This window comes from Aedes albopictus, chromosome 2, assembly GCF_035046485.1.
Source record: "Aedes albopictus strain Foshan chromosome 2, AalbF5, whole genome shotgun sequence".
NCBI classification, from domain to species: Eukaryota; Metazoa; Arthropoda; class Insecta; order Diptera; family Culicidae; genus Aedes; species Aedes albopictus.
In genome coordinates this window covers 343533503-343551365 of record NC_085137.1, presented here as the reverse complement: position 1 = coordinate 343551365, position 17863 = coordinate 343533503, and the positions used below count along the sequence as shown (strand labels likewise).

General features: G+C 43.4%; 1 long non-coding RNA gene across 1 annotated transcript; it reads left to right on the top strand.

The window, feature by feature from the left end:
- Window positions 1–13385: 13385 nt before the first annotated feature.
- LOC115263072 (uncharacterized) lies at window positions 13386–14103 on the top strand. Its single transcript, XR_003895557.2, has 4 exons — window positions 13386–13671; window positions 13730–13807; window positions 13883–13947; window positions 14051–14103. It is a non-coding gene; the product is annotated as an uncharacterized LOC115263072 (long non-coding RNA).
- The last annotated feature ends 3760 nt before the right edge of the window (window positions 14104–17863 follow it).

Below are 17863 nucleotides of genomic sequence, written 5' to 3'. Positions count from 1 at the left end.
TGCTTGGGCGAAGTATAGTGTCGCAAGGTGGTATCCAGCGCAACGCGGAAGCGAGGTGCTTGCATCATCATCGTTCATCAAGGTCAAGGAATAATCGCATCCAAAAGTCATCATTATCACCGTCATCAGCCCCTCCGTCAACAAAAAGGACGGCGGCGACGGGTGCGAAGGCAGACGCGACGGACAGCTTTACCATCTGCCTGCCTGTGATAAATATCTACCTGCTCCGGTCAGATAAGTATCACTCTTTCGATACACTCTTACACGCTTTTGTTTATTGTATCCCCAGTCCACATTCGACCACGTGTTTTTTTGACATCCAGAACAGTGGTTCCCAAACTACTGTATACGGGTAAGGGTGTACAAACTTTAAATAACAGATTTTTTTTTTGTTTTTTTTATTAGTTTTTTTCCTTTTTTTCTCAATACCTTTATTTTTGCATCCTACAGGGTGCGCTAAAATAAACATAAGAGTTGAATTCGTATATTATTAGTACAAGTTTTTTTTTGCTTTATTTTTTTTCTATATATTATTAACATTGTTCGTTTAACAAACCAAACAGTTGTCGTCCTAAAGAAGAAAATGAACTGTAAATACGTTAAGGTTTTTCTCTTCCTCTTTTGCACTTTTGAGTTATTTTCCATTAATTTGTTTCCACATGGACGATTCGATTGGAAGCGAAACGCCTCCCAATGATATCATTGCTCGTACGCGGTTTTATCAGCCATCTTCGCCTGGGCCTTCGGTTGTCTATTTCCGGCGCAAATGCAAACCATTGAATATGCTTTCGATTTCTCGAGAGCTAACGCGTAAGTATCCTGGGACCGTTATTCACCAAGTGAAAGCATCCAAGCTGCGTGTTACCGCACCTAGCTGCAAAGCAGCAAATGAAATTGCTCAACACGAAGCGTTTACTGTTGAATACGTGGTCTATGTGCCAGCACGAGAAGTGGAGGTGGATGGGAAGATCCTCGATTAAATGCTGACATGTGAGGGCATCAAGACCGGCTTTGATCGCTTCAAAAATAGGACAATTCCTGATGTGGCTATCCTAGACTGTAAACGCTTATCTAAGGCTTCCATGGAAGGAAATAAAAAGGTGTACTCGCCTTCAGCGTTTTTTCGAGTGAGTTTTCCAGGTTCCTTCCTCCCGGAATTTGTTGTAATCGATGGTGGTTTTTACCCAGTGCATCTTTTTAGGCCGAAGGTTTTTAATTGTACCAAATGCAGGCAGTTTGGTCACAGTGATAGCTTTTGCGCCAACAAGCCCCGTTGTGGCAAATGCAACCAAGCTCATTTGGAGGACTCTTGCACACAGGAAGCGGAAAAATGTAGCTACTGTGGCGGAGATCCACACGACTTGCAAGTTTGCCCGGCTTACAAAAGACGCATTCGAAATGAGAGTCGCTCTATTGTAAGGAGCTCCAAGCAGAGATGGTGAAATCTTTTAAAACACTCGATTCCCGGAGATGGTGAAATCTTTTAAAACACTCCCTATCAGGAGTTGTTTTCCGATGATCAGGACGATGGCGAAACTGATGAGGGTGGATTTCTTTCGGAGGTACACGCACCTGGAAAAAGGAAGTCATCATCTTCCCCGGGATTGCGCCGAAAGGTCTTTTTGAAGTCTTCCCTCAAAAGTTTGCCTAATGTCAAAGGAGGCAGAGTAAATTTAAAAACTCCGAAAAATCAGGTTCCTTTAGTTTCAGATCCATGTTGTAGCAAGAATCTGTCATCCTCGTCACCGCCTGTTAAATACACTTCAAAGACAAATAGGTATTCGACAAGGTAGCAAGAAAAAAGCTACCTAAGTTCCTCGCACTTCAAGCAAGCCTCCTAGACCCAAGCGAGGACTGTTTACTTTTAGGGTTCTCGTGGATCGTTTATATGATGCCCTCAGCTTTCCAGAAACATTTAGGCATTATTGATATGTTTATATGTATATAGAGTATCTTCGGAATCTGACACAATCATGGACCCTCCTTGCTGCGATCATGTCTTTCGATGGATAATTCATCAAGTGAGGTACACGATATGATAACTGTGCTACAGTGGAACTGTCATAGTCTAGAACCTAAATTAGACCTGTTTAAGTTTTTGATTCACAACTCTGATTGTGATATTATTTGCCCTTTGTGAAACATGGCTTCCTTCTGAAGATGAACTCAACTTCCACGATTTTAACATTATACGCCAGGATAGAGATGACCATTATGGGGGAGTTCTTTTGGGGATCACAAAGACTTACTCATTTTATAAAATTTCAATCGCGACTCATCCTGGCGTAGAAATCGTCGCTTGCCAAATAAACGTAAAGGGTAAAGAACTTTGCTTAGCTTCCGTTTACATTCCTCCAAGAATTTCAATTAACCGCCGTCATCTTTGGAATACGGTGTCTGCACTATCACATCCAGTTTTATTTCTGGGTGATATGAATGCACATGGTACAGGGTGGGGCGAACCATACGACGATAATAGAGCGGTCATTTTCTATGATTTGTGCGACGATTTCAATTTGAACATTTTAAATACAGGTGAAGTGACACGTATTGCATCTGACGGCAAAGCAAGTCGTCTCGACCTACCACTGGGGTCAAGTTCACTATCATTCGATTGCTTGTGGAAGGTAATCGAGGATCCTCACGGTAGTGATCACTTACCCATTATTAATAATCATAAAGCATAATAGTGAAAGGTCAGACCAACCAATTCAGGATCCTTTTGATCTCACAAGGAATATCGACCTCAAAATGTGACCTTCTAACCTCGAGCTGCCACGAGTACCCTGGCTTCCACCCATTACTAACAGATATCATTAAAATGTTATTACTATGTATAATGTATACTATTAGGTACAAAAAAAAGATCTTTGGCTCCGTAAAGCGTTATACCTGATTGAGCCCCAAATAAAGGAACTAGAAAAAATATGATTGAAACCAGACATGTACCTTTAGTGTTCTTTATTATCACCACTTAAAGAAATATCTTAGAGTATTCGGTCGGTTAAAACCTGTTAATTTTAACATTAGGTCAAAACATAAAAAATATGAATAAACAATGATAAAATACAAATTGTACTTTTGTTAGAGGTAGACTTTTTGAAATTTATGCATAGAGGTTCTGATGTACAATATTGAACTGGGATTCAAGGACGTTGGTCTTTCATTTTTTTCTGTGAACAGGCTAAGATTAGAACAGGTTTTTCTGGGCCGAAGAACAATAGTTTTACCAGAAATAAAGTGACGGTAATATAGTATAATAATAACACTCGAAAGTTCAGCAATGGGCATATATTCCAGAAGGGTTTAAAAAAAAACACAACCGAAGGTTCGCCGCGCTTTGTTGACCTCCACTTTGTATCAGGTCAATGCATTGCATAATCCCCACTTTTCCCGTCCACCCACAAGAGATCATCGCACTGACCTGCCTGCCCTGGCAGTGAGTGGTAGAAACAATAGCTTCCTGGCTGTCAGTCCCCCATCCTGTGTGGTGGCAGTCAAGGCGGCTCCATTGTTGCAGCAAAATTCCGATGTTGACAGTACGTTTTTTTCTCATTCACCCATGTGCACACATTTTGGACCGCGCCGTATCCTTGTGGCAGCCCGGGGATGCTGCCAGGAACACTCCACATGGCCCTTTCAAAGTGGGACATCCTGCTGCTACATTTATTCAACTGCGTGGAGCAAAAATATTCCGAACCGGTTTTTATAACTCTTTGTAAATTGAACCTCGGCATGGTTATTTGTATACACACGTACGCAGAATCCCGATACAGGGCATTGCCATCACCGTAGGACCGAGCACACTACAGGACAACCGAAGCCTGCGGGGATAGTCGACAAAAAAAAGAAGAGTCGCAGTCATTTGCAATCGATTTGCTCTATTTATGAGTGAAAGGCATTTATTAGAATTGCTGGAACTTCCTGTCACAGCCCGGGATGTTTATTATTTCGCTATTCTGTTCAACCCGTCCTGAATATGGAATCAGTGGATGTGTTGGCCGGTTTCAAATGAACTAGAGGAAGAGGAAACAATTTGCGTTCAAGTTTAGCTGACTAGGTTTCAAATCGATACACCACTGAGTGGAATTTCGCTTTTCGCCAGTGTGCATCAGTTAACCGGTGGGTGCAATGGTGCCGCCAAATGGGCGGTTTCATCAAATTTATGAATTACGATGGCTTCGTTGAATCCGGGAATACCGGGGGAAAACTGAAGCTTTTCGTTAGTTTCGCAAAAAATGCACCATCGCAATCATCACGTTCCACTCGGTAGGGTACCGGAAGGATACGGCACAATTGCTGAAATTGATTTGACGATTCCGGTGGAAGTGAAATTGAGCTTTCCTGATTACGATGTCTTCCGATGTTGTATCTTTTTTTTCAAATTTATCTTTCCTTTTGTTTTTAAAGCAGCTCCTCTCAGTTTGCCTCGCATTCACTGAGTCAAACAAACAAACGCGTGCACCGTTCGTAGGTAATTTACAAGAAATTACAACATCTGCGTAGCTTGAAAGAAAAGAAGCGCCCGTCTAGCGAATTGGGAGTTGTGGGTTCGATTCCCACCGAAGTACGTGGATTTCTTTTCATAATTCAAATCTCAATTTGTTTCTTTTTTTTTCCAAACGGTTTATTTATTTAGGCTCATTTGTTTAATATAAAACTTTACGGAGCCGAGAATCAAAACAAATATAATGTTATTCTAAGAAAGTTAAATTACAATACATTCTAATAAAAAACTCTACGAACACATTTCTTTTTCGGACGCGACCCTGAGCCAGAACTGGAACCGGATGCGGCGAACTGAGCTCTACGCTGGCTAGCATTCGGGTTTGTCATTGCATCCTTGATCGCTCTGGCTACCTCCTCTAGCTTCTCAATGCTTTCTTTTCGCCGTTTTTCCTTTTCCAAGTCCGCTCTTCTCTCGCAACTGTTCGACGATCTTTGCTCCACTTCAAACGTGTCCGAGATGTGGCCGTTGTCGTCCAACACTTCAATTATATCACACGGCGTGTGTATGGGAAAGGTTTATAACAAAAAAATAGGCATCGTCAAATTTTTCGCTATTCAAAAATAGAGGCTTTCAGCTTTCATTTGCGCGGTCCCTCAAAAAAATCCACCGAGGGACCTCGAACAACTTTTTCAGAATACTGTTTTTTCCCATACAAAATGAACGGTTCCAAATTAATCCCTATTTCTACTTAACAAACATACACAATTTTTGTATGAAAAAGTTCCCCCGATGGAATATTTCGATGTTGGGCTAGAATGAAAGCTAGAAGCGTCAGCTTTCACGTAACGTAAAAATTAGCGATGCTTATTTTTTTGTAATAAATTTCTTCTACCAGACACACCGTGATCATCCTCCCATTCTTCCGATGCTTCTTGTTCCACTGATCCGCACGCTTCTCCGGAAACAACTGCAGCGTATGAGCTGGCTTTCGCTTCCTCCCTCTGTTCGTTCTTCTGGTTCTTCCGAGTTTGCCGTTGGGGGCAGGTGTCTTCCCGGTGTCCCATGGCTCGGCATAGAAAACACGTGTTTTTCAAGCCGTCGTAAAAAATTCTTCCTTTCCACTTCCCGATGACAATTGCTGGTGGTATATCTTTTTTAACATCAATATACACACCACGCACACCATTGTACAGGTGACCGAGACCCAATTCCTCCGGAAACCTTTCCCGAACAATCCGTTCGATTTTTCCGAACTCTCCGATTACGAGAGATAACTGTTCATCGGTTAGTTCCGGCGGTAAATCGAACACCCGCACGTGCTTCACGTTGGTACCTGCGACACACATTCGCACATTTACAGCTTGTCCATCTTCATATACGAATTTAACCGGCTCCGTATTTTTCTGCAACGATTGCAGCATTGCTTCCAGCGATGTAAACTTGATATATAACGAACGATCATGGGCCGTCTTATTCACCGTGTCCATCACCGTAAGATCCGTATTGAGTTGCTTTAGGAAGCTGGCGATATCCGTCCAGGACGGGCGCGGGCTGCCCACCGGGAAACGAAATTGTGCGGTGTTGATAACATCACACATTTCGATCATTTATTTGCTGCTGACTATTCCGGACGACGACGCACAGTAAGCGTATGAAGCCACGGTGAACGACCGTGAAACAAAGAACTCTTGCAAGCTATTGCGGGCAGCACAAAGCTGGTAAAAAAGAGCCGGGGAGAACGCGTTTGATTCCGTCTGTTCTCGGCGACAGCAGCGATAGAACTGAAATCTCAATTTGTTTATCGAGCACATGTTTATGGATGTGAAAGCATTTTCAAACAATATTACATTTGGCTTGGTAAGCAAAAACAAAAATCAATTACTTGATAATAATTTAGGTACTGCCATGCCTGATATAATCATTCACATGATATTTTTAGAATACACTCCAGTTTTTTAGGTATTTTACCTCTCATGCAGTGCTTCTTAATACCTGGTGTAAATATTGGGTTTTGCATACCCGAGTTTATTATTTCAGTTCGTATGTCTGTCTGTCTGAACCTAATAGATTTGAAAACTACTGAACCGATCGGCATAAAAATTTGCATGCAGGGATTTTTAGACAGATTCTTAAAATGGTTAGAGATCCCTCTCTCTTAGCTGGTAGTGCAGCCTGGGCACTGTTGTCCTTCGGACTTCAGCTAGATTGAAGAGGTACGTCTCGAGCGTCTGTTCACCAAGGAGGCGCGGCTCAAACAGTGTCTGTTCTGGCATCTAGCGGCTGACGCTGAGTATGAAGTGCTCCTCCACGGTGGATAGGGGACCTTAGGTCAACAACCTACTGTTTCCGAAACCCAAAAAACCGTTACAGAAACCGAAAATGAAAGATTACGAACTGATTCAACGGTAATGCCTTTTACAACTGGATAAACTGGCACAACTAGCTAATGAGGCATGCCGTATGAAGTTTGAGATACTAGAACTGAGCGAAGTCCGTTGGCAGAACTTTCATTCATTCAATTTTTTTAGTTAACATCAAATTCATGATAATACTGAATCAACAATTTGCCGCCATAATACTCGATTTGCACCTGCAACTCTCCAACGTCGGTCACGCCCAACACTCGCCAGATCACGCTCCACCTGGTCCGCCCATCGTGCTCTCTGCGCTCCACGCCTTCCTCTACCAACCGAATGGTTAGCAAACACCAACTTTGCAGGGCTGTTGTCCGGCATTCTTGCAACATGCCCTGCCCACCGTATCCGTCCAGCTTTAGCCACTTTCAGGATGTTGGGTTCACCGTAGAGTGCAGCGAGCTCGTGGTTCATCCTTCTCCGCCACAAACCGTTCTCCTGCAAACCGTCAAAGATCGACCTTAGCACGCGTCGCCCGAAAACTCCGAGTGCTTGCAGGTCCTCCTCGAGCATGGTCCATGTCTCGTGCCCGTAGAGGATTACCGGTCTTATTAGCGTTTTGTACATGGTGCATTTGGTGCGGGGGTGAATCTTTTTTGACCGCAGTTTCTCCTGGAGCCCATAGTAGGCACGACTTCAGCCGTTAGCAAGGAACCGAGGTAGACAAATTCTTCTACCACCTCGAAAGTATCCCCGTCTATCGTAACATTGCTGCCAAGGCTTGTCCTGTCTCGCTCAGTCCTATCTACCAGCATGTACTTTGTCATAGACGCATTCCCCACCAGTCCGACCTTTGCTGCTTCACGTTTCAGGCAAGTGTACAGTTATGCCACCGTTCCAAATGTTCTAGCAATAATATCCATGTCATCCGCAAAACAGACAAATTGGCCGGATTTCGTGAAGATCGTACCCCGGCTGTTGAGCCCGGCTCGTCGCATAACACCTTCCAGGGCGATGTTGAATAATAGGCAGGAAAGTCCATCATCTTGTCATAGTCCCCGTCGAGATTCGAATGAACTGGATAGTTCACCCGAAACCCTTACGCTGTTCTGCACACCGTCCATCGTTGCTCTTATCAGTCTGGTAAGCTTCCCGGGAAAGCTGCTCTTGTCCATGATTTTCCATAGCTCTGTGTGGTCGATACTGTCGTATACCGCTTTGAAGTCGATGCACAGGTGGTGCGTTGGGACCTGGTATTCAAGGCATTTCTGGTGGATTTGCCGTACGGTGTCGACCGGCGCTAATGAAGTGGGAACCTATTAACCCTCGAGCAGTCGCGTCTTTGACTACCTGCAACGACGCCACGCTCACGCTGTGTACCGCAAGCGTGCATTTTTCATGGTGCGTGTACTCAGTACACGACGCGACCGATTCCGGGTTAATGAGAGAATAATTGTAGCCAGATTCAGAACACGTGGAAGCGTAGAAGATCAATGGAGCGCCATCAAGAACGCCTTCATCGCCTCCGGCGAGAATAACTTGGGTGGGCTACCTGGAGAAAGATAGAAGAGCGAAGGAACGCCAAAGCTGCGATGGAGCGAGCAAAATCAAGAGGAGCCAAAGCCGTAGCCCATCAGCGCTATTCGGCTCTCGAGAAAGAAGTGAAACGCTCACGTAGACGGGACAAAAGAGCGTGGGCGGACTCCCTAGTCGACGAAGGCGAGAAAGCCGCGAACACCGGCGACATCCGTCTCCTTTACGATGCCTCACGTCGCCTTAGTGGGACCAAGATGAATGCTACTATGCCCGTGAAATACACATCTGGACTGTTACTGACCGACCCGGCTGACCAGTTGAAACGCTGGTTCGAGCACTTTGGAAACCTTTTTCAAGGGTCGGCCACGCCACCAACATCTCAGCATGATCCGCCAACGGTTTGACGCATTACCCGTGTCAACACCGAAGCTCCATCAGTGCAGGAGATAGAAACAGCCATCTGTAGCATGAAATCGAACAGGGTCCCGAGGGTCGATCGCATATCAGCTGGGATGCTCAAAGCTGACCCCGTAGTATCCGCACAATTATTCTTTAACATATTGGAAACCGCGACATTATCGGCCGGCTGGATGCAAGGCGTCTTAGTAAAGGTACCCATAAAGGGTGACCTGACTATATGCGATATTTTGCGGGGCATCATGTTACTGTATCGTTCCCAAAGTCCTCTGCAAAGTGATCCTTAACCGGATACAGGAGAAGATTGACGCAACTCTCCGACGGCAGCAGGATTCCATGCCGGACGATCCAGTGTGGGTCATTTTGTCACGCTCCGTATCATTCTGGAGCAAATTAATGGATTCTAAGAGTCTTTCTACCTGGTGTTCATTGATTACGAAAAAGCTTTGAACCGTCTTAATCACGGACACATGTGGGAAGCCCTTAGGAGCAAGGGCTTTCTTGAGAAAATCATCGGCCTCATTGAAGCACAGTACAGGGCATTTTCGTCCAAAGTACTGCACAACGGAGTTTTTTCCGATCCCATCCGGGTACTTAGCTGCTGGAGTGAGGCAAGGATGTATACTATCACTGCTACTGTTCCTCATCGTAATCGACGAGATTGTAACTAGTCTCTGTTACGCCCGCTCAACCCATAAAACCCTTATCCAATTCTCAGGGTCGGCTCATCCACGCCGAGGCAATTTCGGGGAATGAAGAAATGGTATAAAGAAGAAGGATTACTTTTGACGGCGGTTTATTAAAAAAGCCCTATCGTCCCAAACGTCCTACCAAATAAACTTGTAACATTGTTACAAGAACTACGTCAAACCTTCATATTAACAATATCCTCAAACGCCAAAAATAAAATAAAAAACCCAGATTAATCCACCTAGTGGTGATAGTGCCTTTCTCGTCGAATATGTACTCAAAAGCCATAAGCCGAAGTGTTCCTGAATTCTAAGAATACTCTTGAACGGAACAAATCAAATTTTCTTCTTTTGTCACAGTGCTCGTTGACTTATCAATGGGGAAGTAGAGTTGATAAATGATTAATGAATTTGATGAAAAAATACCCAAACAATTGAGCAAATCCGCTTAACTCTACGGATTTGGTAGGAACATTTCTGGAGGACTCTAATTTCACTTTAAAATTTAAAAATTTATTGGTTAATGGGGATTTGGGGCATAATGGACACCCTAAGCAAATGAGTACGTTAGGCCTGTATAACAGAGAAAAACTTAACATATTATCAAATGGCTTACAACTTCAGTTTGTTTCCTACGTATTTCAATCATTTACAGCAGGTAGAATGTCTTTATTGTGAAGAAATAATGAATTGTAAATCGTGTGTTTTTTTAGGGCTGGCAGTGAAGGTACGGGGCGAAATAGACACCCATCGGGGCATAATGGATACCCCTGCATATTTTATGCTAACTCTTTGATTACATTGACCAGTTAAGTAATTTGCCCACGGAGATCGATACCACAGATAAAATACTCCATCTTAGACAAGTTTACATAACATCAAAGTTAATTAAATATACTTTAGGCTAAAATAATCCAATTGATTTTTTTTCCAAACACTCTTAAACGCCTAAGAGTATGCAATGTGCGTACATTCATTCGTAATTGCCAGTGTTCATTTCGCTCCAAATCGACTACAACATGGAAATTTCTATTTTGAGTAAATTCTAATCACAAATAAAATACTTTATCCATTGCTAAATCTACGTATACATGCAGATAAGGTAGCAATTCACTTGTTTTTATGGCGGACACACTCAAACACTCGTAATACCTTATTTGCTGCTGCGTTGAAATAATAAGAATTTCACCATATGAAAGACATATTTCAATTTCAATGATATTTAAGTTATTTTGTAGGCATACGAATGGTACTTTTGAAAAAAAGAACGATTGCTTGTTCCTTTACACTTATACATTAAAAGTTTAGCATAAAAGTCAACGGTTTCGGCACAAATAGAGGTGTCCATTTCGCCCCGGGTGTCCATTATGCCCCGATCTCCCCTATTTATTTGTGCCCTTCCTTAAAATGATGAATTCCGAATAAAATTTCCAAGGGGACCCCTCTTGACTTAAGAGAAAATCGAAATTTGTGTCAGCCTTATTCAGAATAGCAACAATTATATCAAAGCCTTATTCGAATTTGGAAGCTTACTGATGGCTCATATTCCGTAGTTATGTATCATGGTAAATGTATAAGCAGAGCTGAAAAATATCAAACCTCTCAGTTGACTGCTTGACCACGACCACCTTCACTAGCACTGGATAACGATCATTATCAAGATATTTCGACACATTTTTTTCTGCACACTTTAGCCTTTATTTTATGATCATTGGTTATGAGAGGGCCCATATAGCCGAGGCGGTAAACGCACGGGTATTCAGCATGACCATGCTGAGGGTGACGGGTTCGATTCCCGGTCGGTCCAGGATCTTTTCGTAAAGGAAATTTCCTTGACTTCCTTGGGCATAAGAGTATCTTCGTGCCTGCCACAGGATATACACATGCAAAATGGTCATTGGCAGAGGAAGCTCTCAGTTAATAACTGTGGAAGTGTTCATAGAACACTAAGCTGAGAAGCAGGCTTTGTCCCAGTGAGGACGTTACGCCAAGAAGAGAAAGAGAGGTTATGAGATTTATGTAAAATTTGACAAAAAAGGGCGAGCTAGTAAAATTTCTCATAAAAAAACATTCAAATTCCAACCGTGTGACAGAGCGCGAGGGCTCAATCAGTTGCATGAAAATTGTGTGTAGTCATTTCAACCGCAAAAGGGGATTGATGCTATAAAATTGAAATTTCCTCATACAACGTTGATTCTTCCTACTGTATAATGACGTCTCAGGAATATGAAATAGTGTGATTTGACAAGATCGCTTTAATTTTTATTAAGATTTTGTTCTTTTGCGCATATTTATCGCTTGCATTGATTTTGTTCACCTTCGTAATTTCAGCGATGCATCCATTTCTGATTCTGCAACACTGCTGGTAATCTTAGGTGTGGTCAGAGACTATTTTCTTGCTGCCCGTTTATCTGGTAATCCAACATCTTTGATGATTTGATGTTGCATATGCATGGGTTTGGTTCACTATTTTAACTGGGCACTTCCGGCGGGACACCTGGAATCGGTTCCGGAACACAACCGGTTCAGGTATGTTATTTGTGGATTGATTGGTAATTATCGGTGACAAATATCGGAAACAGCTTGTTAAGCGTTACGCGTTTGGACTTACTATTCTTCGGTCATCGTCAGACGCATTCAGTTGGATTAACCCCTTCAACTTCGTCAGTTTAATATATAAGCGGTTCAGATATGGTCTGAAACTATTTTCCTGCTTACCGTTCATCTGGTTATCGATAAAGCTGCTATGTGGTATGTCACATGCATAGGTTTGGTTCAGTTTTTTAATTGGTCACTTCCGAAGGGATACCTGGAACCGGTTCCGGAACACAACCGGTTCAAATAAGGTATGAAACTTTTTCCTGCTAACCATTCATCTGGTTATCGAAAAAGCTGCTCTTTGATGTATCGCATGCATGGGTTCGGTTCACTTTTTAAATTGGCCACTTCCGGCGGGACACCTGGAACCGGTTTCGGAACACAACCGGTTCAGATAAGGTTTTTACTGCTTACCGTTCATCTGGTTATCGAAAAAGCCGCTCTTTGATGCGTCGCATGCATGGGTTTGGTTCACTTTTTTAATTGGCCATTTCCGGCGGGACACCCGGAACCGGTTCCGGAACACTACCGGTACAAACATGGTCTGAAACTACTTTCCTGCTAACCATTCAACTGGTTATCGAAGAAGCCGCTCTTTGATGTGTCACATGCATGGGTAATGCTCACTTTTATATTTGGCCACTTCCGGCAGGACACCTGGAACCGGTTCCGGAACACTACCGGTACAAAATGGTCTGAAACTATTTTCCTGCTTACCATTCAACTGGTTATCGAAAAAGCCGCTCTTTGATGTGTCACATGCATGGGTTATGCTCACTTTTATATTTGACCACTTCCGGCAGGACACCCGGAACCGGTTCCGGAACACTACCGGTTCAGATATACTCTGAGACTATTTTCCCACTTCCCGTTCATCAGATAATCGAAAATGCCGTGGTTTGATGGGTCGCATGCATGGGTTTGTTGCAATTTCATATCTGGCCCCTTCCTGGGGTACCGATCCGGAACACCTAAATGGTAATAACTCCGGAACGGCTGGACCGATTCGAACCATTTTCAATAGGAAACAATGGGACCAGATTCCGCGTCGAATGAACCGTCGGTCGTTAAAATCGGTTGATGTTTACTATCTAAAAGTTAGGTGACCTTTTTTGTACACACACACACACACATACGCACACACATACATACACACACACACACATACACACACACAGACATCATCTCAACTCGTCGAGCTGAGTCGATTGGTATATAACACTTGACCCTTCCGGAGGCTCTATCAAATTTTCGTTTTTGGAGTGAACATATAGCCTTTCGGTACACCTTGGTGTACGAGAAAGGCAAAAAGAATTCGAAGCATGGGATACGCAAGGGTTATTTCGCACTTTTATATTACTCATGCGCCCCTGGTGGTGGGTGATGAAACCACAACTTTTAAACCCTTTCGGGTAACTTTGTTTTGATCTGCTCATCACTTTGAACCATGACTAGAAGCTTCATCAGTTCTAATACGAACTGATGAGCTAATGAGTTAAAACAAAAGAAATAATAGGAGCGTCGCGTCGTATAGCTTACATGACAAGCAGCGTTAACCGATCCAAACTTCCTCATTCAATCGGTATCCAAGCTACAGATAGCTACAGCTTAGTGGATCGTAGTCCAAGTGAGTGGTGCATAGGTGACTAGAAGTGAAGAGTTATACCCTAAAATATATATTGTAGTTTCAGTTATACTCTAAACCACCAGTTAAACACCAAGTTTTTGATAAAAGGCCCTAGTGCGAGTTTTAAATCAAAATTGTGAGTAATGTGTTTTTAGTTAAATTCCTATCAATTGTTCTAAAATGCTCAATTCTATTCCACTATTGTGAACAGTTGCGAAAACTCAAATTCCGTGCCGTACCAGAGTACCGCACGAGCAGCGTACCCTCGAGGCGAAGGTAAATTGAATTGTGCTTCAATTTGTTAGAAAAAAGAAATCGTGTGTGACTAGTGACTAATATACAGATTGTAATGCGAACGTTATGTATTTTCTATTTAAAGGACGCAATCATCCTTCAAGCGAAGGTGCTACGTCGGGGTGTAGGGGATAGTACCACGCTAATCCCACGTAATCCCAGACATCCGACACAGTGGGATCCGATCAAGCGAAATTACGCCCACCGCCCATACTCGTGTACGCCACCACCGGCTCAGGGAGGAAACCGGTGCTGAGACGGTAAACTGCCAGCCAGTGCGTGCACCCTCCGGCGACTGTGAGCCGCGTGGTATCCCGCCGCCCAGAGAGACGATCGACTGTGAGAGCATCGGTCGGTTCAGCCTACCGTAGGGTACCGTTGTCCGGTGTGACCCCCTCTTCGTCCACCAACCTCCATCGCCCAGCGAGATACAGGTCAGATCAATCTAGTTTTTTTTTTAATACATACACGTTCGCAATTAGGATTAAATAACACTGCGCGCAGTCTAGACAAGCAACTAAGTTTTAAGTTAGGACTTGATAAGTTTAAACGCCTGAATATAACCAAATGTACTTAGAGAACTCAGGGTTTTAGTTAATATTGAAGCACATAACCCGAGAGAAAAGGAAGAGTTTGATCGGTTCGGGTTTCGTTAGTTGGTTTTCTTTATCGCCCCCTAGTCTACGTTCTTGGTTGTGGCCTAGGTTAACGTGAAGTTGCATCGCGATTGGTTCGGCATTGATTTACATAAAGGACTCGCCTTGAGGAGTCCAGCCGGGAAAACTTGCTGATCCACATGCAGGTAGGATTCACTTACTTGCTTGGCGCTAAAGTGGATACAGTTTATATGTCGTTTTGGCCTCGTGACGTGGCAACCGTTACATTTGGCGCCCAACGTGGGGCCTAAGAAAATTAGGGCGTGAGAATTAATTTAGGAATAAAATATTGAATATTTGAGTTTGAATTCGATGTTTGAGTTTGAGTAAATTAGTTATTTGAACCAAAATTTTCTTTCGGTTAAATTTCAATTTTTCAAAGAACCATATTGTTAGGAATCATACTTACGCGAAATTTTAAGGATCGGTTTTTCGTAAGCGTAGATTGTTCGGTCGCCTCGATTAGTAGCATTTACCTTAAACAAATTCATAATATTATTAGTTTATAAGGTGTTTCAAAGTTGTTGAGCTGAATTCTGCATTTCTAAATCAATTTTTTTTTATTATTATTATCATTTTTTGAAATTGGGTTATTATTAGCTTTCCTTGTTGAATAACTGGAATACATGAAATTTTGAACGGAGTTATTTGGAAATCCTTAACAATGGCTTACTCTCTTAACCAAGTTGGGCTCGGATCGTATATCAATCCGAACGATTTGCTACCGGATGAAGTGCAATACGAACAGGAAATACGAAACATTAACATGACTCATGCTCCACTTGAAGAACAAAGAGGAGAGTTGAGGAAATTACAATTGGAAGAACTGCGTAGCTCGAACGTTATAAAGACAAACAAGACGATCGAGGACGAGCTCTCGGTCATACAAGTTAAACTTGTGATGATCAGACAAGAGTTTGAGATTCAAGGGGGGAAGCAAATGTTGATTTCACGGTTGCGTCACATACGCTTGAGAGTGAGTCGTCTGAATGCTTTTAACGACCGGCAAACGGCATTAAAGCAAGAATTGCTTGATGAAATTGAATTCCTTTTTGAGACGTTTGGTAATCCTGACGATACAACTTCCCTTACGACTACTGCTTCCAATGATCGAGTAATACAACCTCGAAACACCGGAGCAATTCCAAGGAACCCAGCGCTGGAATTTCCACCCCCGAGGTCTGAGGAAGAGGGAGCGGCTTCGTTGACCATTTTGAGAGAGAACATGGCAGGAGGTTCCAGGGACCCTAATAGTGGAATGAGACGCCCTAGAGTCGGGTTCATGTCAGATTCTCTTCTAAAGTCCAACTTGACCAGTAACCCTACCGTGAATCATTCGATTCGGTCAAGTGAGTTGTTTAATCACCTTTTCCAAGGTACCCACACATTACCACCGACTTCGACCTTACTCCCAGCGCTCATGACTACTTTACCGCCTCCACCTGCGAATTTACCTCCACCCTTAGTTCCACCACCATCAGCTCGTCCACCAACACCAGCCTCGCGACCAACACCACCTCCGCCACCGTCACAGTGTCCACCCCAAGAACAATCCCCAGTCGGTCGGCAGAGTCCGGCTACACCAAATCTTGGGGATACCACAGGTCTTAGGGCCGAAGTGAGTCAAATCGTGCAAGATGTGCTAGGGCCGTTATTGAAGAGTATGCTGGGCCGTATTGCTCAAGGAACACGGGAAACGCAGAGGATAGCCGACCCGCCACTTGTCGAAACTACAGCGAGAGAGAGAAACATCAATCAAGGAACGTATGCTACGACGAACTACGCGAATGCCGGATATAGGTACCACTATCCAGGAGGGGAACCTCAACAGCTAACACAGCCTTCTGGACTTGGACAGCATCGGGTTGAAAACCGAACTTCAACGCCAATTCAGATAACTAACCGAGCAGAACGTCGTCCTCCATCTGCAGCTGATGACCTTCGGAATGATGTACAATTTCCCGTGCGTTCGATGGAGCATCCGAATTACGAAAGAGACAATCCAAACAAAGTGCCTATTAATAAATGGCCAATAAGGTTTAGTGGAGAACCGAAGGGAATGTCGGTTGAAGAATTTTTGAAGAGAGTAGACGTTTTAGCACGAAACAATCAGGTTTCGGAAACCGAACTTTTGAGTAAGGCAAACTTCTTGTTTCGCCCCGAATCTCCAGCGGAGATATGGTATTATACGTTTAGCCATAAATTTACCACTTGGCAGACGTTAAAATATTATTTGCGTTTACGATTCGAAGTTCCAAATAAGGATAAAGTCATCGAACGCGAGATCCGCGAGCGGAAGCAGATGGCCAACGAAACGTTCGTTACGTTTATGGGAGAGATTGAGCGTCTGTGTCAGCAATTGTCAAAACCCATGTCCCCGAGAACGAAGATAGGTATTTTGGTTGATAATATGCGCGATTGGTATCGACCTCACCTAGCCTTCATCGACATCGAAAGTATCGATATGGAGACGTTATGTAACCTCTGTTACGAATTGGATAAGTCGGTCTACCGATCGTACGCTCAACGACCTCGGCAATATCCCGTACATTGCATGGATGAGGGAAGCTGGGACAACGAATCTGTCCAAGAGGACCCAGAAGTTAATGCGATAACCCGAGGCAAACTGCGTGAACAAAAAGGAATCATAGAGAAGGAAACGCCTAGAGAAACAGCTGTCAACACTGAAACCCCTATATTGTGTTGGAATTGTAGACAATTCGGACATTATTGGAGAGATTGTTCGAAAAATAAAAGGTTGTTCTGTCACATTTGCGGTCAGCCTGAGGTAGTTGCGATGAACTGCCCGAGTAATCACCGAGGTCCCCAATCAGGAGCATAAAACGATTATACGGAAGGGAATTAGGGAGTAACCCTTCCAATCATTCGGACTCGACTCCCCTTCCGCGAATTTACCAAAAGTATCCGCAAATTATGACCATTCAAACAAAAGAGAATAAATGTCCCTATCTTACGGTATCGATATTTGGTACCGAGATTAAAGGACTTTTAGACTCGGGAGCTGCCGCCAGTATCGTTAGCGATACAAGTTTACTGACTAAACATAATTTCCTGAAAGAGCCCATCAACATTCAAATCAGAACTGCTGATGGGACTCCACACGAATGTGTCACCCTCATTTTTATTCCGTATACTTTCAAGGGGGTAACCAAGGTAATCCCCACATTACATGTTCCAAATCTAGCCAAGAAATTGATCCTTGGAAACGATTTCTGGAGAAC